Source organism: Panicum virgatum, chromosome 9K (assembly GCF_016808335.1).
Source record: "Panicum virgatum strain AP13 chromosome 9K, P.virgatum_v5, whole genome shotgun sequence".
Taxonomy (NCBI): Eukaryota; Viridiplantae; Streptophyta; class Magnoliopsida; order Poales; family Poaceae; genus Panicum; species Panicum virgatum.
In genome coordinates this window covers 41,459,774-41,484,185 of record NC_053144.1, presented here as the reverse complement: position 1 = coordinate 41,484,185, position 24,412 = coordinate 41,459,774, and the positions used below count along the sequence as shown (strand labels likewise).

At 44.5% G+C, this 24,412-nt stretch overlaps 1 long non-coding RNA gene and 1 other non-coding gene across 12 annotated transcripts; one reads left to right on the top strand and one right to left on the bottom strand.

The window, feature by feature from the left end:
* Positions 1-8,229: 8,229 nt before the first annotated feature.
* LOC120651443 lies at positions 8,230-11,588 on the top strand. 11 transcript variants are annotated; one of them, XR_005666190.1, is made up of 8 exons: positions 8,231-8,677; positions 8,790-8,871; positions 9,043-9,161; positions 9,325-10,026; positions 10,192-10,536; positions 10,655-10,718; positions 10,893-10,945; positions 11,244-11,588. It is a non-coding gene; the product is annotated as an uncharacterized LOC120651443 (long non-coding RNA). The 11 variants fall into 11 exon arrangements; XR_005666185.1 differs by having other exon boundaries at positions 10,192-10,718; XR_005666186.1 differs by having other exon boundaries at positions 8,232-8,677; positions 10,893-11,530.
* Positions 11,589-13,193: 1,605 nt separating this feature from the next.
* On the bottom strand, positions 13,194-13,300 carry LOC120653119. The gene has a single exon (XR_005666802.1). It is a non-coding gene; the product is annotated as a small nucleolar RNA R71 (small nucleolar RNA).
* Positions 13,301-24,412: the final 11,112 nt, after the last annotated feature.

The window sequence follows — 24,412 nt, the reverse complement described above, 5'->3', positions numbered from 1 at the left end:
CACCTAGCGGTCTTGAAGCCAAACTTATAACTCAGGCACTCGAACGGAATCCATAGTAGATACGCCAAAGTATTTTGGAGTGTAGCCATATAATGCTTCAAAAGGAGAACGGCCAATAGAAGAATGGACGCTGGTATTGTACCAAAATTTTGCAGAAGGCCAAAGAGACCACTTTGATGGGCAAGCATTGACAAAGCAACGTAAGACAGTCTCCATAGTCTGGTTCAGACGCTCAGTTTGTCATTCGGACTGGGGATGGTAACTTGAACTCATGCGTAGTTGCACATCAGCCAACCCAAACAACTCACGCCAAAAGTGACTGAGAAATATCCTGTCTCGATCAAAAATAATTGCCTCGGGCATGCCATGAAGTTTGTATATATTATTCATGAATGCTTTAGCAACGACCAATGTTGTGAAGGGATGGTGAAGTGGGATGAAATGGGCATACTTAGTGAAGGAATCCACGACCACTAGTACACAATTCACTGCACCAGATGTGGGCAAGCCTTCCACAAAGTCCATGGAGATTACCTGCCAAGCTTCTGTGGGAAAAGGGAGTGGTTGGAGCAGCCCAAGTAACCTGCTGCGGTTCAGCTTGGCTTTCTAACAAATGAGGCATGTTTGAACATACTTCTGAACTGAGGATTTCATTCCCTTCCAGGCAAACAACTGTTTCATACGCATATGTCACTGGAATTCCGGAATGGCCACCAACCACACTAGAATGACAGGCCTGGATTAATTTCTACTGAAATTTAGTGTTAGAGCCAATCCATATATGATTTTTATACCTCAAGATCCCATTATGCAAGGTAAACTAGGAGCTGCCAGTAGATCAATTGCCAACTTGGCTATCAAATTTTGGGCGGCCTCATCATATTGATAGCCCTGCTGAACTTCAGATATCCACTGTGGAGTACACTGAGAAATTGCAGCACACTAAGAAAGATGATGAGACTTCCTTGATAGTGCATCAACAACACCATTTTCCACTCCTTTTTTATATACCACTTTATACTGTAGGCCCTGCAATTTAGTAAAAAAATTTTGTTGCCATTGAGTATGTAGCCGCTGTTCATTGAGCTGAGTCAAACTATGCTGATCAGGGTAAATAATGAACTCACTATATTGGAGACAAGGTCTCCATTGCTGGATTGCCATCAATATTGCCATGTACTCTTTCTCATAGGTAGACAACCCTTGAGATTTGGGACCAAGAGCCCTGCTATTTAATGCCAAAGGATGACCAGACTACAGGAGTACTGCTCCAATTCCGGACCCACTTGCATCAGTTTTGACACAAAATGTTTTGGAAAAATCTGGTATGGCGAGTACAGGTAACTGACACAAAACATTTTTTCAAGGCAGAAAATGAGTCCTCATGTATCTGTGTCCAAACAAACAAGGAATGCTTCTTTAGCAGCTCAGTCAGGGGCTTGCAAATTATCCCATAGTTCCTCACAAATTTCCTATAATAGCCAGCTAGGCCAAGAAAACTCCTCAACTCTTTGGCATTGGAAGGTGTTGGCCATTGAGCGACAACAGCAATCTTCGCAAATCTGTACCCACACCTTTCTCACTGATAATGTGACCCAAATAAGAATTTCTCTTTGAGCAAAGGAAAATTTGGCGAGTTTGATCTTCCGCTTGGTCTGTTGTAACAGTTGAAATACCAATCTGATATGATGTAAATGCTCCTCAAAGGTTCTACTATAAATCAGGTCATAAAAAAAAACTAGCACAAATTTCCTAAGGTATGGTGCCAAAAGGGTGTTCATATCTTCTTGAAATGTTCCTGGTGCCCCAGTCAAGCCAAATGACATCACTCTGAACTCAAAGTGTCCAAAATGAGTATGAAAGGCAGTTTTAAATTCCTCACCAGGTTTCAACCTTATCTGATGAAAACCTGATCTCAAATCCAAGTTGGAAAACCAACTAGCATGGCCTAACTCATCCAAAAACTCATCAATCACAGGGACATGATATTTTCCTTTAATAGTGATGGCATTCAAATGCCTGTAATTCACACAAAATCTCTATGTATTGTCCTTTTTCTTCACAAGCAGCACAGAAGAGGAAATGGACTGGAACTTTTTTGAATCAGACCAGCTTCCAACATTTCTTTGACTTGCTTCTCAATTTCATCCTTAAGGTGTGGAGCAAATCTGTAGGGTCTGACTGCAATAGGAGAAGCACCAAACACTAAAGAAATAGAGTGATCACATTCTCTCACAAGAGGAAGTTCATGTGGAACAACAAACAATTCAGAGAATTCATTTATCAGCAACTAAATTTCTGAAGGAAATTGGGCTGTAACAATTGGATCCACATGAATATTGACAGTACTGCTGACGATCAAAATTGGCAGAGGCCGGTTTGACCGGTTTGTTCAGGTGGTCTGACTTGTCGAGGCGTCTGCAGCCGGTCTGGCACGACCAACCGGTCTGACCGGTGGGTCTGACCAGTCTGATCGGTCAAGGAAGAGTTCTAGTACAACTTGTGATTTTTATAGATTTAGATTTTGTAATAGGATTTCTTGCGGGACAAGTCCACCCCACCCTATAAATATAAAGGGCCACGGCCAATTGAGGAATCCAACCCAATCGAACTTATCAAATACATTTATCTTTTATTGTCTTTATCTTTTACATTTACCCTAGCTTTTCCAATCTCGACATGCTATTCTTCCTTCATCTCCATGGCGTTTGAGGACGCCCTAGCTGGCCTGCCGAGCCTAGGGCAACCCAAGGTGCTCCTGCCCCGACAGGGTTCCTCCCGGACGGGCGTTCGTTGGATCCTTGCCGGGCTGCCCCGACGAGACCGGTCTGACCAGTCCACCATACCGGTCTGACCGGTTGGTGCCGCGGCACTGCAAGGTGCGCCGCTGCTCGCCGCACGTTCGAGTGCGTTCGTGTGTTGGTCCTAAATCGGCGCCAACAAGTACAAACCTAGACTACTGTACTAGTAGGGAAATCAGGAAGCAATCCAAATAGAGTAACATAAGAGATCTGATAGGGGATAGTCATCCACTTTTGCTGCCAATGAACCTTCATAGGACTGAATTGCTCAAGCCAATCGAGCCCCAAAATCATGTCATAGGGAGACAATGGCAAGACCTTCAAATTAGCCTTAAACTCATGCCCTTGTATAACCCATATAGCATCAGCTAAATGAGAGTTACAGTGAAGAGTATTACCATCTGCTACCTGCACCTTCAAAGGTGAGAGCATAGGCTGCAGGCCGGACAACTAAGAAGCAACAACTGCCCTGACAAAAGTGTTGGAGCTGCCAGAGTCAATAAGAATTTTAACCCGAACACCCTGAATTAAGACCATCATTGTTGGTATTAAAATCCGCAACCGCACGGATACCACTGTAGCTTTCACCCAGAAGTATTCCAGGGTATCGTATCCACTGAGGAACGTGAGTACACTATCTACCGGGTTCAGGATCATCCAAGGACACACACACTGGTGTAGGAGGGATAGGACAGAGAGGACTTCCTAAAATTTAGAATCTATGTTTAGAGGAAGAGATACTTCGGCTTATACTTCGAGCTACCGATTTCGATTGGCTTATACAAGCCAGTAGCTCCAGTAATAATGCTCTATCCGATATCCGAACGTGGAGGGTTACTAGGGCTGTCACCACCTGCCGGCTACCTCTACAAATCGTGGAACTATAAGACAACTGAGTGGTAAAGTCTAGCCTAGACACCACGTCTACGCTATTCCGTACTAATCCTAACCATGATCAAGATTATCCTTCTCTATCCGGAGTCTTAAGTTAGGATCAAATGCTACTCTAAGCATACACTCAATTAATACAAGGCAAAAGAAATAATTTGCAACGAAACTCTAATTTTAAATAAGAAAGTCTCGAACACTTACAACCGAATAAGCATCCGTCGAGGTACAAGCGGAGAAGAGTGCCGACAAACATGGCACTTCCCCCGACTATCTCCCTCACTCTCATAGAGGTACAGTTTGGAGAAGAGCGCCGTTACTGGCACCCCTTCTGAGTACCTCTACCCCTAAACTCCCTAAGACAACTCTCACTCAAGTGAGAACTCAAGAGAAGAGTGAATTGTTAATGGTGTGGTGTGTCTCCATTTGAGCCCCCTCCCCTCATATATATATAGGGGGGAACCACCAGCCATATTCCTGGGAATCGACCCAAACCGCCATGGAGGACCAACCACATGCTGCCACGTGTCATCTGAGAGGCTGTGGGGCCCGTGGGCCGCCACCACATGGTCGGCTGACCGTCATGGTCGGCCGGCCATGGGCTGCGCCCGATCGGCTCGGTTCTTGGTCAGAAGGCTGCTAGGTGGGGCCCCCATGTCATGTATGTGGGTAAGGGCTTGTCTTAAGTCGGTTTGGATGCTCTGGTGGGCCCGTAGATCCTTTTGAACGCGCTTGATTCATCGAGAAGATTTTACTTTGGATCGATGGCGTGTCACCTTGCTCATGGGCTGCATTCTCTTCTTATTTCCAAGCATAAGCAACCTGCACACAAATATGCACCAACACTTTGTGGAATTCGTTAGCAATAACTCCTAACACTAGTGTTGACGCTCGTCTTTCATATGCTCATGCAGGAGCTGATAGCTTGCTCTGATGGTCGGGTTTGTATCTTGATGCTTGAAGCCTATTTTACCTGCATTTTTGCCCGAATTCCAATATAGCAATATTTCTAAGAGAAAACATGGAATTGGCTCTTTCTGGATAACAAAGGCAGGTATGAGACTTTATTCTCGTCATTATTTTAGGCTCAAGATGACGCTTGAAATGAGTCGTTAGCGAGTGTCAACAAGATCCCTCACACTTAGTTCTTTGCTCGTCCTTGAGTAAAGGCTAGAACTAAGGCGGACCCGACTTCACATGATATGACACTTGCATACAGATTATTCTAAGCTTCACCCTTACTTGTGAATTTTGATGTGTCTACCATGAATTGTTTGGGAAGTTGAATAGTGGGACGGTGCTGACTTCAGTTTCCTCCATTTTCCTGCCATATGACTGGGATTTTGAAAATATTTTTGCAAAGACCAACCATAGCTTTACTTCTCCAAAGGATCTCTCATGTCGCTCAATGTGTATATATATCCTCACCAAGGCATTGCCTCTTTTCATCCTACTTCTAAAGATGACTTATGTGGAGCTCATAGTAGGAGAAATGGAAGTATGCACTTGTGTCACATATATTACAAAATCAAACAACGGATCCATGGAGATGACAAATCACACAAGTTGATCAAGATTGTGCACATGTGTGGAAGGTGGATGGTGGAAATGGAATACTCCTTTTATAGATCTCTCTCTCCCTTTTATTTGGATAACATAAGGACATGGCTATATTATTGTATATATTTTTTTTTTCTTGGATCTTCATGTGTCCAATTTTTTTTTCAACGCTGGGACCTTCATGTGTCCCTATTTTTTTTGGGGGCCATCTTTCTTTTTTTAGATAGCCCATGCCTCATTTGAAGGATACTAGAGAGAGATAATTAAATATGGAGTTTATTTTATAGATGGATGGAATGGCATAGCTAACTTCTATTATAGAAGTTTAGCTGGTGGAGTGCACGTGATCTTGATCAAGCAAATATAAAAGGCATCTCACTAGGGTCACAAAGTTTGATGAAGCTCAATACAATCGACAAGACACATATGTATAAGGGTCAGTTGGATCCATGCCACTCCAATTTCTTGAAATTGGATCTCATGTTGAAAATCATGCCATTGAGTGGCATGATTTTCAACATGACACCCAATTTCACGGAGTTGTGGTGGCATGAATCGAATTTTCCCTATGTATAAAGTTTTGTGTCAAGAAGATCAACATATGGCTTTGGTAGGACAAGCACGTGGAGCTGTAAAGCTATGGAGATTTTCTTTTTGATAAAAATTTCCCAAACACATAAACAGAAAAAGCAAGAATTCATCTATCAAACCATATTTCACTAATCAACAACTTAACAATTATGGAGCTGATAGCTTGCTCTGATGGTCGGGTTTGTATCTTGATGCTTGAAGCCTGTTTCACCTGCATTTCTGCCCGAATTCCAATATAGCAATATTTCTAAGAAAAAACGTGGAATTGGCTCTTTCTGGATAACAAAGGCAGATATGAGACTTTATTCTCGTGATTTTATGCTCAAGATGATGTTTGAAATGAGTCGTTAGCGAGCATCAACAATCATACACATTAATTTGGAAGCAGATACCCCAGAGATACTGCTGCAACAGAGAGAATGGCAAATAATTTGTCCATCCTCCAACTGAAATACTTCCAGCAATTCCTGAACAGCATTCAACTGCACTGTAGCAGCACACTTGTGGTCGCGAGACCATTTTTCTGCACACCTTTGGCATAAACCCTAAGCACGCCGATAGCCACAAAGTGCAGACCACCGGTCTTCAGCAAACCGAGCTCGTGCAGCATCAGTGCCCCGGCTATCCTCAGCCAAGTGAGAAGAAGTAGGTTTGTCCAGCTTCAGTGGCGAAGCCGGTAAAGGCAATGGATTCTTGAAAGATGTCTTCGTCGGAAAGAATGAATCCCCCTTCTTGAAATCCTTGGTATGCACAGGTGTTGACGGCCATAATTTTTCATTTTGACCGTCAACTTATCGGAATAAAATAAGCTTTACACCATGTTCCATACATATTTTACTTATTTCTAACAAGTTCCACAAATTTTGGATATGTTGTGCTTGTAGGAGATAATGTACCAAAAATGAGCCAAAACTGGGAAAAACCCAGGCCGACCGGCCTCACCTAGGCCGGCCGGCCTGGCACCTCAACTAAGTGTGCCACGTCTTCGATCCAGGATATAAGTGACACACTCACATTGCCTCTAAACTGTGGATTGCAAGTTGGTTTGATCAAATGGACTGAAAGGCTTAGCACATGGATTAAAGGACCCACCTGTAGCACTTACCCTGATCAAGGTCAGACTTTATGCACCCTTTGATCAAGAAGTCGGTGAAACGGGAGGCCTAGATATGCTAAACTCAAGCCGGCCCGCATAGGAGAGGCCGGCTGGCCTACCAGCTGTCAGCTTCAAACCGACGCAACCATCGACCACCATCTAGAGAAGATCAGGAGTGTCCATGAGAAGGGCGGTGCCGAACGGAGAAAATCCCAGGCCGGCCGGCCCCACTTTACAGACTCTCGACCTCATCTTTCGCGTGGAGTTCAAGCCAAGTAACCTTGTTGTATACAACTGCCGCACCGGCCAAGATCCACCATCAAACTACTATAAATAGGGCCCCATCCCTAACTTGTTAAACACACAGAAGGAGTTATCTCTTCTCATTTTTATTTTCTAGAGTAGGTTAGGTAATCTGAGAGTTAGAGTCGAGTCGAGCTTGTCTCGGGATTCCGGAGTCATCATCGAAAGTCGGATATAAGCTCTTGTATCTTTCTCTTTGACATTTATCGATTTAAGTTATCGTCTTTATTTTTTCGAATTAGCTTTAATTTCTGCATTTATTTATCTTTCCAAGTTATCTTGCTTGTGTACGGAAGTAATTTCTCTAACTTAGGCTTTGTATTTTTCTTGTTTATCGGGATCTTACCTTACGGGTTTTCTCGCCCGGACTAGAGGGCTCGAGTCAGTTCTCTAGATTGAGGGAGATTTCTCTTGTTCACGATAATAGAAGTCCTAACACCGAGTACGGATGTGGTGTCTGAGCACAGTGTTAGTTAGAATGTGTGTTTCACCCTACGGTACCACTGTGGTAGGCGGCAGGTGGTGACAGCCCTGTCCGTTCTTTGTAGTCCACCACGTTCGGGTGTTTTCATAGTAGTAGTAACCGACTGACGTCGGACTCCCTTCTCATCCCAGTCGGAGTTCTTCTCTGAGGCCACCAAAGTAAGCTCTAGATTCTTAATAACTAGTAGAAGCAAGGTTTAGTTTAGAGAGGCTAGCTCGATAGTTTAGATGTGTTTTAAGAGTCTTCCTCGCTTGTTGTCCTCCCAGTTGTTTACCTCTCTAAAAATTAGAGTCTCCTGTGTCAGACGATCATCGTTGGTCATTATCTTATTTATCTTATCAGACTTACCCCCGTTAAATTAGTCCGTAGACATCACTACTATTAAAAAGAAGGTAAGGGTCATTTTTTTTCCCTTCGTGGTACCCCCTTCGTACGTCGCCCCCATCCCGTCGTACGTCGCCCCTCTCCCGTCTAGCCACAGATTGTCTCCCGTGCGAGATCTGAGACTCCCACGGTCCCACCCCTCCCGTCGCCCGCCTCTCACCGCCCCCACCCCTCCACTCCAACGATTCCGCCCCGACGCCCTCCCTTCCCCGACGCGCCGTCCCTGCCGCCGCCGCCGTCGTCTCTGTCCCGGGGGGGCTTCTGGATCTGCGGGCTCTGTGTCAGCAGCGCGGTGCGCACCACTCATCCGACGCATCCATCCGAGAGGACCTCCTCTCTGCGACGGGGGTCGACAACGCCGTGCCCCACTGCCCGTCCGCCGCCTCAACGCAGCCGTGCCCCACTGCAGGGCCATGCAAACCCGCCTGCCGCGCGTCGTCCTCGCCGGCCGAACCGTCCCCGCCGGATGGATCCGTGCCCGTCGCGGTGGATGTCGGTGTTCCCGCCGCGCTCGGTACCACAGTGTCGACTGCTTTGAGAAGCTCGAGCAGATCGGGGAGGGCACCTAGGGTACGCATCTCTTGAAACTCCCCCGATTTCCCCAATCCCGCGAGCACGCTGCATGCGCATCGGCCCAGCTAGGCGCCCCCACTGATTCATTTTTTGTTGTGATTGGTGCCAGGCAATTGATCATGGCGAAGGAGACGGAGATGAAGGAAATCGTGGCAGTCAAGAATATCCACATGGACAACAAGCGTGAGGGCGTAAGTATTCCCCTGCTTGCATTTTGAATTTGGGGCCAGTTCTATATCACGGCCATCCGGGAGATTAAAATCCTGAAGAAGCTGCACCACCAGAATGTCGTCGATCTCAAAGAGCATTGTTCTGACAAACTCCGGTTGGCAGAGGATTAAGACCTGTGTTAATTGTTTCAGGGCTAGAGAGAGACGAGCAGGGGAAGCAAGGCCTGTGTTAATTGTTTCTGGGAGATTAAACTCCGGTTGCAGATTCACTACGTCAGCTAAGAATTTCAGAAGCTGCATCACAACCCTAGGTTTATATCCATTACATTTTTTTAAATCATATACTACTGAAAGCTATCAATGTGCACTGCACATATTAGGTAATGCATCAATTTAAATTTAACATAGATTAGACATGTGCAAACTATAATTTCTGACTTCACTGCTCATTTCTGTGACTTATTCTCCTTTCAGGATAATTATGGTACTAAATGGTGGTCAGGACAATCTGGTTAAGCTAGGCGGATGGTAATGTTGGTATCAATGTTGGATCGTCAACATGGCCTTCCTGGTTTGCCACGTGAGCTGATTATAAGGTGGTCCCTCACAATAAGCCTAAAAAGCAAGACTTCCTTTGTTCTTTGGAATCTACAATGTCTGCATGTTTCTTTAGAATTGTGTTTTTAGAATAATAAAGTTTAGGAGGCCTTTGGTCAAAGCAAACTTATCTGGGGACAAACTGCATTCCTGAAAGGCATTGGAATTATATCACTTTTATAATCAGTTTCTAACAATTGTTTCCATTACTTTAGCAGAAAAAGCTACTTGTACTCCCATGGGTATGTATCACTAGAAAATCTAGCTCGTCATGACTCATGAACCTTCTCTGTGGTTTTAGCATTACCACACAGCTTGAGTAGCAGTACCTAGAGTTGGAGTATATGCACAATCCCTGAACTACCACTATTAGAAGAAAGCTTATTTCACTATATCTATGAGTAGATGAATTAATGGAGGGTAACTCTATGAATCCTAATTAGCGAGTGGAGGCTAACGACTAAAGGCACACTGAAGAGAACCTATCGAGTTCGACTACCAGATGAACGAAGGCGGATCCTGAAAGAGATCGCTTCTGTTCTGTCCCAAGATCATTTTGTGGGTGCTTCGACTCACAAGGTAAATTCTTCTCTCAGGACAGATCACGTGTTCTCACCTGCCCTTCTCTACATCCTTTGTGGAATGTAGACTCACCTGTCAAACGGGAGGTGTTAAACATTATTCTTTTGTGCCAAGTTTAGTTATTCCTCAGTTGATCCTCTGAATGTTTAAATTACCGACCAGGGTTGAAAACTAAGGTGGGAAAGTGCTCATGGTGAGAGTTTGTGCTGCTACAACGTGAAAGCTTAGTTCGATGAGCTCCCCACTCCTCACCTGGTTCTAGAGATTACACCATTTCCCGCTGGACATCTTACCGATAATGACTACCGTAAGGCGGAGAGGCTTGAGATGGTGTCGAGGCTGAGTGCTTCCATTTCAAAACTAGGGATTGATTTTCTATTTCCCTAATATTTTCTTTGCGCAAGTTGTAAATCGTTTACCACTTACCAGTGGGCCTGTAAATTGATGCAGTTGGCTAAGAACTACTTGTATTCCCTGAGTTTTGCTCAGATTGCCTATTAATTTGAGGTAAAAAACGCATTGTTTCAGAGTCCTTGGCTTATAACTGTATACTCAAGGGACTGATTCTTGGGTTTTATAGAGTATATAATTATTATTGTCTTATTTCAGTCCTATTATTCTGCAGTACACACCAGTGCTGTGAGTAGTGTGAAATTTGATTTGGCCAAAAATTGGCTTGGTTTGCTAATGTAGGCTTCCTTTTGTTTGATAGTTGGGCTTCTAGGCTCTTCTGCTTCTCAAAGTTTCATTTTCAATGTAAAAGAATAAGGGATGAAAAATAGACTTGTATTTATCATTCATGTCAAATGGGTTTGCTCGATTGGAGATCAAATGGGTTGCACTAATTACTCTCTTTTTTATAGGATGGGATGAGGGAGCTATGACCATGCAAGTGGGTGAAGTTGCCCGTATCCGGGTAGTCTCGTTTGATATGTTAAATTAATATTAATATTGTTTGTTTTATTGATTCATCATACATTTCATCGCTACTGCAACTTTGAAATGTGCTATTTATGGCACTTCTATCTCTCATTGGAAGTAACTTGTCCAAGAACAAAAATATATGATATGATTGTGGACTGTTAGCCTTTGTAATGCAATTTCTTTGCCTGATAAACTGATAATGTGCTTCACAGTTGGTATTCTTTAGTTCAAAATAATTTCTGTTAGCTCTATCCCGGCACGTACCTAATATTTGAGTATTCTTGCTTTAGTACACCCCGGACTATGCTTATGGAGCTAGCGGGTTTCCAGACTGAGGAATTCAACCGGACTCAGTGCTTGCATTCGAGATTGAAGTCCTAGCTCAGTGCCCAGTAATTTGCAGTGCAATCCTGGATGGAGCTATGGAGCATAGGCCAATGCCTAAGTATTGGAATAATTCTATTGTCACCTCATGCTGCATACAACATACTGATGTTCTTAGTGAATCCTGTGAAACTTTAACCCTGTGTGGCCGTGATATATCAAGTTCATGGAGTTTCTTGTGGGGCGACTCTCAGTGTTCTCGTCACTGACAGTAAATTGATGCTGAAAAGGCACAACATGCGTACTTGCGATGCACTCTTGCCACTCGCTTGTTGTAATGTTGTACTAGGATGCAATTGTTGCAGTAGCATCTCTTGATGGTCCTCGAGTTTGCAGTGCAAATGACACGATAGAAGCTGCGTGACTAAATGATGGTAGTACTCGTGCTTGACATGCTCATCGACGTGCTAAGGTGCGTCTCGGCAGCCGAGCGCTTCGTCCGCAGCAATCCCTGCGCCTTTCGGATCTTTCATGACTGAAGTCATATTTACTTTATTATCATATTTATTTGATCTCTTGTTTTCTTTAGAATTAAGCACTACAAATATTTGAAGAGAAATCCATTTCAAAAAGTATTTGAAGAGAAAAATCTTGGAAATATTAATTCAAGCATGAACTTGTTTATCTTGGGTTCAATTATTTTGAACGAGGATCGTTTGATCCAAGATTGAGTCCCCGGTGGTGTCACATTGCTTGATTTTGCAGGAGCCTATCATCTGCTTAGTTCTGTTCTGCATGCATTACATCCTTCCCAGTTCTTTCTTTTGAGGTTATTCCCTCTTGAATTTACTCAGTTATATATGTGCTAGACATGCTTGCTTGATAAAAAAAATGCAATCAAACTTTATACTTCCATCCATGCATTTTTATCTAAATTTGCCAATTTAAACGGAGCTTACACCTCGCTTTTAATTTTAATCATTGCCTAACGTCTTACTAATACTGTGATATTTAGAAGAGCACACACTATAGGTTTGTAGCATTATTGTCTTGTTGATCTCTGTGTTACGCTATAAAATATTTTGATGCCCGTAGCAACGCACGGGCACGAATCTAGTAATTAGTAAAGTTGTCATTCGATTCTTTGGTACTCTTTACCATAGTGCATCCCTGAGAAAATCTATGATACCCTGGAATACTCTAAGGTGAAGTGCTACACCGGTGATTCTATGCGCTTGCGGAATACATATTCTACTAGGCATAAAAAATGCCAACAAGCATTTCTGGCGCCGTTGCCGGGGGAGCAATTGGCTAAAGATGTCGTTGAATAGTTTAATAAATCTTACTAATTTGTCACCACTAATTTTAACGGAATTACTATTGCTCTGGATATCTTTGTGATTTCTGCAGAGCAGTGTAGGACCAGTTTCGATCTACCATATCACTTCATCTCAAATCTGGAAATTGGGCAAATTGTGAGACGCAGAGTTGTCCGACCTTGGAAGGAACTTTCGAGGATCAAGGTTTGACAATACCAGCTTCATCACCCATGGCTCAGAAGACACTCCGTCAATTCTCAGCCCCGTCCAGCAGCCATATCCCTACTGAATTGAACAATTACCAAGGCAATGAAGGCTTTGAGCTGAAGACTGAACTTGTCAACATGGTCCGAGCAAGTCCCTTCTACGGTAAGGCATCAGAGGATGCCAACGCTCATCTGCAGAATTTTCTACAAGTGAGCATCATTATCAACCCAAAAAGGCACTACGATGGATAATGTTCTTCTTTGACTGTTCCCATTCTCTTTCCTCGGGAAAGCAAAGACGTGGTTCTACACCAACAAGGACACATTTGACACTTGGGATGCGTGCTCCAATGTTTTTCTGGTCAAGTACTTTCCGGTGGGCAAAACCAACACCCTTCAGAATAGGATTTCTAGTTTTGAACAACTCCAAGATGAGACAATCTCGGAAGCCTGGGAACGTATCCAGGAATACATTGCAGCATGCCCACACCACGACATAGAAGAATGGCTTATCATTCAGAACTTCTTCCATGGCCTGAACCAGCGATCGCAAGATCACATGGACGCAGCATCGGGAAGAGCATTCCTCTCTCTCGATGTCGTAGGAGCCAAAGCGCTCATCGACCAGAGTTGGAAGGGAGTTAGGCAGTCGGCTTGTGCAAAAGGGATACATGAAATTGACAGTGTCGATATGCTGGTAGTCAAGATGGATCTTTTCATGAAAAAGCTAGAATCTCTGCACCAGGAGGTCAACCAGAACATAGAGTCTCGTATCACATGTGAGACATGTGGCAATACTGGGCACTCGGGCAACACTTGCCCATTCACTCAAGAGGATGTGAACTTCATTCAACTTCATTGGGAATGACACTCCAAATAACTCAGGCAACCGTCCTCAGCAAGGTTAGAATTCCAAGCCCGACCTCCCCTTCGGCCATCAGCAAGGTAATAATTTTAATAAAAGTATTCAACCTTCACTTAAAGACCTAGTGTACGGCCAAAAACAAATTAATGATAACATTAGCAAGAAATTTCTAGCTAATGATAAAATTCTTGAGTCTTTGGCTGCACAACTAGAGAGGCTTTACTCTGTTATTAAAAATCAGTTGAGCTTCAATAAAATAAAATGATTGAAACTCAAGTGGCTCAGCTAGCCTCATCCTGCCTTAACCATGACATGGGGAAGCTACCCAGGCAACCGGAAGTGAACCCGAAGGAAAATGTGAATGCGGTGACTACGCATGCAAGACAATCCGCGCAGAAACCACCTTTTCCGCAGGATGCAGGAACTCGGCGGAAGACCATAACTGCCAGGAATACTGATGCTGAAAATGAAGTGCTGGAGGAGGCCGAAGAATCCAACACCATTGCTACCCGGGAAGACACCGAAAGAGCTTCCCGAGAGGACCACGATACAACCACCTTACCATTTCTAGAGCGGAGAAGGAGGCCGGTGGCCGACGAGCAATTCGGCAAGTTCGTCGAGGTAATTAAGAAGCTTTATGTCAACATGTTGCTTCTTGATACTACGCAAGATCCCATGTACACCAAGTATCTCAAGGATATCCTTGGCAATAAGAGGGCTTTTGCTAACCATCGAGGTCGTGCAGCTCACTGAAGAGTGTAGCACAACTATACTCGACCCTCTCCTAGAGAAGAAGGAGGACCCAGGATGCCCCACCATCACATGTTCAATCGGAGCTCAACACTTGCACGCTCTTTGTGATTTGGGAGCAATCATCAGCGTTATGCCCAAGGTAGATTATGATAAACTAACCATCATGCGCTTGCTCCTACTACTATGTGCCTAGCTAGCGGACCAATTGGTTTGTTACCCTGCGGGAATCGTCGAGAATATTTCTGTGAAAATACGTAATTTCTTTGTCCCCATTGATTTTGTTGTTCTCGACATGGAAGTCGACACCAAGACGCCTCTCATATTGGGAAGGCCATTCTTGAGTACAGCGAATGCACACATTGATGTGGGGGCTGGAGAAATTCAGCTCAACATCAATTGGCAGAAGGAGAGATTCACCTTCAGACCGAAGGATGAATAATGCTCACAAATCAAAATTTTTAGCCCAAAGGAATTCGAGAAAGAGCTGGAGAAGCCATATACCCCATCCATCTCCACCCTCTTCGAATTCGTGGAGAATCTTCGAATTCAGGAAGAGATCAAGGTGTATAACCAATGGAACACGAAGCGAAGCATCCAATGTAAGAAATTTTAGGAATTTTGGATGAAATAGATCGAAGTAACTCTGCCTACACGGAAGGTGTGGCGAAAGAAAGCGTCGCCACCAATGTCTCCATCAGGTGGTGACGACCGAACCTAAGGTATGGATAGTCTCGCAAAGGACGAGAAACTCAAGCCCTTGTCATGAGGTACGTGGTAGTTATCCATTCCTGCATTTGCATATAGGATAGTTTATCTTCTTGCATAGTTTTCTCTTTCACATCATGGCATGTTTAAATTCCCGCAAATGCACTCTTTCAATTTTACATTGCATACAAAAAAAATCGGCCAAGATGGTAGAACTGCTGAGCTTCATTCAAGCTTGGGGGAGGTGCCAATGTGTCCAAGTAAGTCATCCGACCCGTCCTTTCATCTTGTATCCTACAAAAAAAACATTAGTTAGTTTGAGTGATTCAAAAATTCAAAAAAAATAATGATATAAAAATAAAATAAATTAATTAAAATATTAAAAAAAATATTTCGTGCTTTGAATAAAACTCCCAACTCATGTGTGAAAATCCGTGTAAGCTCTTATCATGGAAATGATGAATAGTTGCTCTTCCATGCTTTGCAAGTGCCTCGTATACAAATTTTACTCTCCTAGTACTTGAAATGTTGGCTCGTGGAATCTGTTATCGTTGAAAATCTGGTTTATGTGGGAGCATGAGCTTGATTTCCAAGTCTAAGTTATTGTGAGATTTGAGTTAGCCCAAACAAGAATAAAACTGCATGCTCTAGTAGTGAACCTCTCAGAATTTTTTTTAAAATAAAATATGGTAAAGATTTCCCCTTTGGTTTACATGTCCTACCCGGAGCCATAATGTTTTATCTTATGAACCAATATAAGCTATCTTAAGTTACTTTGAGCTCTGCCGAATGGTGAGTCCGTTCGAGGAGGGTACTTGTCATCTACCAATCTTTCTCCTTTGGGTACCCATTGTTTTGCTAGCCTCACAGTGTCTGCATGCAATTACCTACCCTAGGTATTGATATCCACCTTCGCCAGGCAATTCCCCTCACAACAAAACCCAAAATCTCAACAGTGAGCCTATCCATCTCAAATGGTCTATGCAAGCGTTGCTCCCTTCCAAAAACTCCATCATTATGGAGTATGGATCATCTTCCTTAAAAAAACTGGAGCAGAAGCAAAGAAAAAAAAAGACAAGACCCATACCTCCATACAAAAGAGTTTGCAATATGTGGAGCACAAATAAAAAGACCAGAAATTTCCAAAATGTGAGTCCATCTCCTCCCTCTCCCCTGAACATTTTACCTTCCATAAGATCGGGATTTGATCGAGTACCAACCTTTTGCGAACCACTCGTCAGCTCAGCGACACAGGTAACCAAGGTACGCTACACTCTTCCTACCCGAAAATCCACATATCAGCCTTAGAGTATGAAGAAGATGGTCAAATCCGACCATGGTGAGGATCATACACCTTGAGCGATTTGAGAGCACCATTGGGGAATCTTAAACCATTTTTGAAAACTTGCAAATTATTCTGAGATAGAAACCTGAACAGGAAGCAGGAAATGTTTTGGTAATGGTTGTTCAGCCTCTCAACCGCCCAAGACATGGGATGAAATGCGAACAAGCACCATCTACCAGAAACCAAGGTATGAGCCAACTTATTCAAAGTACATATGGGTTAGAGTAATATGTTGTGCATAAGGTTTCTGCAGGGTATGAGCATCGATGCAACTCCTGATCCACAAACCCTCAGCTTTAGCTTTGCTCGAGGACGAGCAAAAGTTTAAGCTTGGGGTGAGTTGACGGCCATTATTTCCCATTTTGACCGTCAACTTCTCGGGAATAAAATGAGCTTTACATCATGTTCCATATATATTTTACTTATTTCTAACAAGTTCCACAAGTTTTGGATGAGTTGTGCTTGTAGGAGATAATATACCAAAAATGAGCCAAAACTAGGAAAAACCCAAGCCGATCGGCCTCACCTAAGCCGGCCGGTCTGGCACCTCAACTAAGCGCGCCACGTCTTCAATCAAGGAGTGAAGTGACACACTCACATTGCCTCTAAATCATGGATTGCATGTTGCTTTGATCAAATGGACCGAAAGACCTAGCGCATGGATTAAAGGACCCACCTGCAACACTTACCCTGATCTTTTGACCCGGAACCACCTCTCTGGACTTTATGCACCCTTTGATCAAGAAGTCGGTGAAACGGGAGGATGAGATATGCCAAACCCAGGCCGGCCGGCTTGGGAGAGGCCAGCTTCAAACCGACGTAACCATCCACCGCCATCTAGAGAAGATCAGGAGCGTCCACGAGAAGGGTGGTGCCGAATGGAGAAAATCCCAGGCCGACCAGCCTGGGAGAGGCTGGCCAACTCCACTTTGTGGCCTCTCGACCTCATCTTTCACGTGGAGTTCAAGCCAAGTAATCTTGTTGCGTACAACTGCAGCACCGGCCAAGAACCGCCATCAAGCTACTATAAATAGGGCCCCATTCCTCACTTGTGAAACACATAGGAGGAGTTCTCTCTTCTCACTTTTACTTTCTAGAGTAGGTTAGGCAGTTTGGGAGTTAGAGTAGAGTCGAGCTTGTCACGAGATTCCGGAGTCGTCTTCGGAAGTCGAGTATAAGCTCTTGTATCTTTCCCTTTGACATTTATCAATTTAAGTTATCTTCTTTATCTTTTTGAGCCAGCTTTACTTTCTACATTTATTTATCTTTCCAAGTTATCTTGATGGTGTGCGGAAGAAATTCCTCTAGCTTAGGCTTTGTATCTTTCTTGTTTATTGGGATCTTACCTTACGGGTTTTCTCGCTCAGACTAGAGGGCTCAAGTCAGTTCTCTAGGTTGAAGGCGATTTCTCTTGTTCGCGACAAGAGATATCCTAACACCGAGTATGGATGTGGTGTCTGAGCTCAGTGTTAGCATGAAAGTATGTTCCACCCCACGTTACTGCTGTGGTAGGCGGCAGGTGGTGACAGCCCTGTCCGTCCTTTGTAGTCCACCACGTTCGGGTGTTTTCATAGCAGTAGTAGCCAACTGACGTCGGACTCCCTTCTCATCCCAGTCCGAATCCTTCTCTGAGGCCACCGAAGTAAGCTCTAGGTTCTCGATAACTAGTTAGAAGCAAGGTTTAGTCTAGAGAGGCTAGCTCGATAGTTTAGAAGTGTTCTAGGAGTCTTCCTCGCTTGTTGTCCTCACAACTGCTTATCTCTCTAAGGATTAGAGTCTCCTGTGTCAGACGGTTATCGTTGGCCATTATCTTATTTTATCTTATCAGGCTTACCTCCACTAAGTTAGTCGATTGATATAATTAGTAAAGTTGTTGATTCTTCGATAATCTTTACCATAGTGCTTCCCTGAGGAAATCTACGATACCATAGAATACTCCAAGGTGAAGTGCTACAACGGTGATTCTGTGCGCTTGCGGAATACATATTCTACTAGGCATAAGAAACGCCAACAACAGGATCCCCAACCTCCTCTAGCAATCAGGCAAGATCACAAGCAGTATCCCAGGTAGAAGGACGTTGCAACATGACAGCTGATCTAATTGTAGGATTTAAGCCATCTATGAACCTCTGGGTAAAGTATTTTGGATAAGTAGCACTACCATAAGCAGTAAGTTGATCTACTAACCCAGCAAACCTATCAATGTAATCAACTACCCCATCAGTTTGCCTAATGTGGAACAACCTCCTAATCAAGAGCTCGTGATGGTCTCGGCCAAAATGCTCCATGATCATGGTAGAAAATGCGCTCCACGAGCAGGAAGAAATCTGACTTTCAACAGATTGAAGCCATCGAGCTGCGGCGCCATTAAAATGCATGGAAGCAAGCTTAATCCAGTAAGAGCAACCAGGCAATACATCTCTAGGTAGCCAGTAGCACGTTTAATCCACAATTTAGGGTATTCTCCATCGCGCCGGTCTCGCCTAGGGCCGCTATCGCGCGCTGATCGGGGCCGCCGCCCCACGCGCTGCCGTCGATCCACCCCAGCAGCACCCACCTGTGGCTCAGCTTGCCATCGATCCATTGCACCGGCGCATTCCAGCAGCCATGCGTCGTTGATTCGTGGCAGCCAAGGCTGTGCGTCGTCGATTTGCCGCCACCATGGGTGTTGGCCGGTGCTGAGGGCCGACGGCGGTCGATGCCGGTGGGAAACGGGGGCCAGCGGTGGTTGGCGCGGGCAGTTGGGCAGGGAGCAGGGGGGCGGAGGCGGTCGAGGGGCGTAGAGGTGGCGGGGCTGGGGTCGGCGACGCCGGGCTCCGGGCAGGCTGTGGGCAGGGTGGAAGGCAGACCAGTAGAGCTCGGGAGAGGGAGTGGCCTGGGTGTGGGTACGGTATGCGGAGGCAAAGTGGGCGAGCGGCGGCTGGCTGTGGAAGGCGTCGACTAGGGTCTAGGATTGATGGGCTTAAGGTCTGCCTAATGGGCTTTCTCTACTTGTTGGGCCGACTACTCTTCTCATGTTGGACTGTTCAGTTCTTTTGGTTAATCGAGCCCAAGAATAGAAAGAACCAGGTTATTTCAAATCCTGAGAAACAGGAACCGATTTTCTCAGTTTCGGTTCTTTCGGTTCTAGTTCTCAGTTATCTCGGTTCGATTCTCGGTTAAATTTTCCCAGGCCTAGGGGGCCAGGTCCCGCCGGCGGTGGCATGCAAGGGGCTGAGTCCCGGCGGCGGCAGCGGTGAGGCCCTAGCTACTGTCCGCGTGAGAGCCCCCATCAACCATTGTCGTCCACCCGCCACCATCCTTCAATCGATTTTATATTGCTTGTGGCCCCAACTTTTAGGGCAAGTATATTGGTCTTGTCTAATTGACGGTCTCATGTATTATCATGTCATCTTGAGATGGTGTAACAGGCAATACATACAATATGTTGTTTATAAGCTATCTCATAGTAAATACATAATTTATGCAAATAAAAAAAAGAAATATTATGAGTTGCATGGCAATAACAACTCGCCAGCGATTGTCTCATGAAATAACCACCTTATTATCGCTCCTCCCTCTCTCTCCACCATCTAATCAAAAATCCTATATTGACTTACATGACACGAGCTATGAGACCACTGACGTGTAACCATGTACTTAGCATCTCCAAGAGCCTAGCCAAATCTCACTCTCCCTATTCCCATTTAGCTTTCCATTTAGCCAAGATTCCCCCATTTTTGATAAACTCCAAAAGACTAGCCAAATCACACTTCATATTCATCCTAGCCCACTCGTGGCGTCGCATCCGTCCCCTCCACACCAGAGCAGCTCGCCATTCTCCGCGGGTTACTGGCGCCTGCCCAGTTGTCGTCATCCTCGATCTCGTTGGGCCGGGGAGGCGCAGCACAGGGGAGGCGCGGTGTGGATGAGCTGAGCCAATAGAGGGGCGAGGAGGGGGCGCAGGAGGGAGATGGTGAGTGGCAGTTACTTTGCAAAAAATGCCTAGCGGAGAGGAGGGGATACCGAGCTAGATAGAGAAGAGAGGAAGAATGAGATTCTGTTGGATCGTTTTTTGTCAGTATTTTTCTATTATTATAGATTGGAATGGATTTAGGTAGGCTGTTGGAGTTTCTTTACCCTCTTAGCTTAAGGCTATCCACACTGGGTGCTGGAAGGCTTCCGCTACCCTATCCTCGAGGACGGGGGTAGCGGAAAAACTCCCGCACCGGAGTACGCTAAGCGCTATGCTAAAATAGCGCAGGCTCGCCGATCCGCTAGATTCAGCGGAGGCTGAGGATCCGCTACGACAGACATGGTGAGGGGCCCGCACGCCCATGACCTATGCGTGCGCCATCCCCAACCACTGGCGCTGAGCCGGCCGGCAGGGGAGCAGCTGGTGCGTGGATCCGGCCACCGCCGCCATGGACGGAGAGAGAGAGAGAGAGAGAGAGAGATGAGAGAGAGAGAGATTGCTGGTCCTTTCCGCTGCCCCCGTCGCCTGCTCCAGAGCCCTTCGCTGCGGTCATTGGCGCGCCGTCCGGCCCTCCCTGCATGTCGCGCCGGCGAGGAGGAGGGGGAGGGTGAAGAGAGTTCTAGGGAGGTGCAGGCTGCCAATGACCCTACCCCGCCTGCATGCCTGATTTGATCCACCGTCGGAGCTGGCGGTGAGGGAGGAGGGGCGCCGACGAGGGATGGGGGAGAGAGGAAGGGCGCCGGTGAGGGAGTGGGTGTGAGGCGCGGGCTACCTGGGGTTGATGGGGAGGCTTGCGAGGGATGGGGAGAGAGAGAGGAGAGGGTGTGTGTGTGAGAGAGAGGGTGGTCGCGGGTGTGGATAAAAAATCTAACTTGTGGGTCCCATGGCTAGTAGTTGGTATAGATGATGAGCTATAAATGATGATGGGTGTGGAAAAACTGAGTATAGAGGAGAGAATCTCGATGACCAGGACAAAATATTTATTTTAGAGGATGAAAATAGAGTATGATGAGTGCGGATAGCTTGAGCATCTACAACAGACTAGGTATAATCCTACCTAATTTTAGAGTTTTACAAACTCTGTAAGAAAATATAAGACTTCCTATAGGATGGGGAAACCAATAGACTCCAAATTTTTACTCTTCATTTTACATGTTAACTCGAGTTCTCGTAGATAGGTCATTGGATCTTGCAGAAAGCACCGTAGAAGTTTTGCAATCAAAGCAATCGGGTCCCGATCGCCCCTCCCTCGCTGCTTTTTTCGTCGCGCGCGCTTCTTCCCCGCGCTGAACCTCCTCCTTCGCGCCGTGCCTGCGCCTGCCGCCTGCCCCCTCAATGGGTTGCCCTATTTTTTTGTTTTTCTTTTTGCAATACATGATGATGTTTTGGACAGTGCTGATTCCGGCTGTCACGGTGTATGACTGGCGCAAGTATGAGGTAAAACGGAACCCCCTCGTTATCCTCTTTCTTTTCCCTCAAATTCCTAGCCCTCTTGTGGCCTAAATCGCCGGCAATCCAGGCATGAAAGTTTCGCGTGGAATTAATCTTGTGAGACCATAACTTTTTTTTTCGGGAATAGCAATAGAGAACTATTGGAGATGGTATTTTTTACCTCCCCGTGCCAATTTGAGGAGTTGGCAAACAATAAATTCTGAGAATAAATATTACAAACTATTGGAGATGCTCTTACGTGTAAAGTCGACCTCCTAAGAGCAAGTTTAATGGTTCTGCCTGCGGCGGGCGGTAAGAAAGTCTAGCTGGTGAGTTGATGGTGGTGGGTCCCGCCATGTTTAATGCTCTCTACACTATGTGAACCAATGAAAGTGCAGGATTCTGTGATGGAAGGCGATCCGCCCACTTTTTGCCGGCGCCTGATAAGTGGTCCACCTCCTTCTCTACCCTACTTTCTCTATCTTCCATGTCAGATTTAGCCGGCTCCTTGCCGTTTAGGCTAATCCGAGTGCAGAGTTTCAATACATGAGTACCAAGAGTGACATATCATCAAAAGACTTTTGAAACTATGGATGAAATGGGTCCTCCCAATACATAGTTTCAGTTCACGATTTCATAAGCGAGTCATTGCATTCAATTACTATGAACGTGATTGGGTGAAATTAGATGAGATGAAACTCTCTAGCCCCCAATGCTAGTTTCATAAAGTTTCATAGTCTTGAAAATAGTGTAACCCAAGTTTTATCTAGATGAAACCTATTTCTTCTCTCTCTCTTCATAAATTTCTTGTCATGTCATCATTTTTGCCTATATGGCACCCCATTGAGGGCAATTGCCCATAGTGTCTATGCGTAGTGTCCATGTTGCCACATCATCAAGACACCACCTTTAGAAACTATACTCTACAATCCATGATGTCTTGGAACAGATTTCTATTAAACTCACTCTATTTTCTCCACCTATCATATTTGTTATCCATTTATTATGAAGACACCACCTCACTTTCAATGCACAATTTGTAGTGTCTACTGCATTGGTTTACGTATTGACACTAGGTCTTGGATGAGACCAGTTCTTTTTCTCTTCACTCTTTCTCTCATTTATTATAGTGCCACAGAAGCCAAAAATCCTATGTGGCAATATAGTTAATATCATGGACACTACTCCCTCCATTCACTTTTAATAGCTATATTTCTCCTTGACACAATGACCAAGGAAAATAACTTTACTTATCATATAATAAATGCAACACAAATTTTTTTTGTTGGTCCTCCAATACTTTAACTGGGAACTCCCATGAAACTTGCACTGGGATTAGCTTTACTATACATTTATACTTGCTCTAATTTCCAACACTATCTCCTCCTTCCATCCTCCATGGATTTTTTATATTTTAACCCTTTTTAAAACTAATATTTTATAAATAACCCCTCCCAAACTAAAATTCCAAGAAGTAGTCTTTTTGGTCGCGCCACGGAACTTGGCGTGACTTGTAACTGAGTCGCGCCATTGCATGTGGCGTGACTCAATTGCCACGGTGGCACGACCCGAGATCGATTCCCATGTGGTGCTGACGAGGCAAAATGAGCCGATCTTGTCATCATTGAGTCATGCCAAGATGCATGGCGTGACCCCGAGAGGCTGCTAGCTTCTCAAGTGCGCAAATATAAAATCCATTTAGCCATATTTCACTATTTGTTTTAATCAGTAAATGGTCTCCTAAATTCTTGAAACTTGGCACGTACAATATATAAAGTGTTTGTATTCCATTTTAACTATTTGCACTCCAATACATTATGTGAAAAATGAAAAATCTAATTTCTAATTATGCTAAATGGTTAAATTTAGCATATGTGCAAGGTTACACTTAGCATAATTAGAAATTGGATTTCTCATTTACTACATAATATATTGGAGTGCTAATGCTTAAAATGGAACACAAATACTTTATATATTGTACCTGTCAAGTTTCAAGAATTTAGGAGACAGTTTGCTAATTAAAACAAATGACAAAATATAAACGGATTGTATTTTTGCGCACTTGAACAGCCTCCTTGGCCAGTCACGCCAGCATGCGTGGCGCGACCCTCCAAACCTCCAACTGCAAAAAATATAATCCGTTTAGCCATATTTCATTATTTATTTTAATTAGCAAACAATATCCTAAATTCTTGAAACTTAATAGAGACAATATATAAAGTGTTCGCGTTCCATTTTAACCATTAGCACTCCAATACATTATCACTACTAAAACCAGTAGTGCCACATGTTGATGGCATGGATAATGCTGACACTGGCGCCCCGAGGTGCAGTGGTTACATTACACCCATGATCAAAGGAACAATTTCTGCTAACCCCTTTTTAAGGCAATTTTGGCTAATCCTAAGCACGTGCCCCATGGAATATATAAAACCGCAGATTTTTCACATTCTTCGGTTTGAATTTCTGCATTCACGAACTAATTCTTCTTCAAATAGTCTGTACCGTGTTTTGTTTTAAAAAAATAGATCGAGCTAGCAGGGTCGGTATGAACTG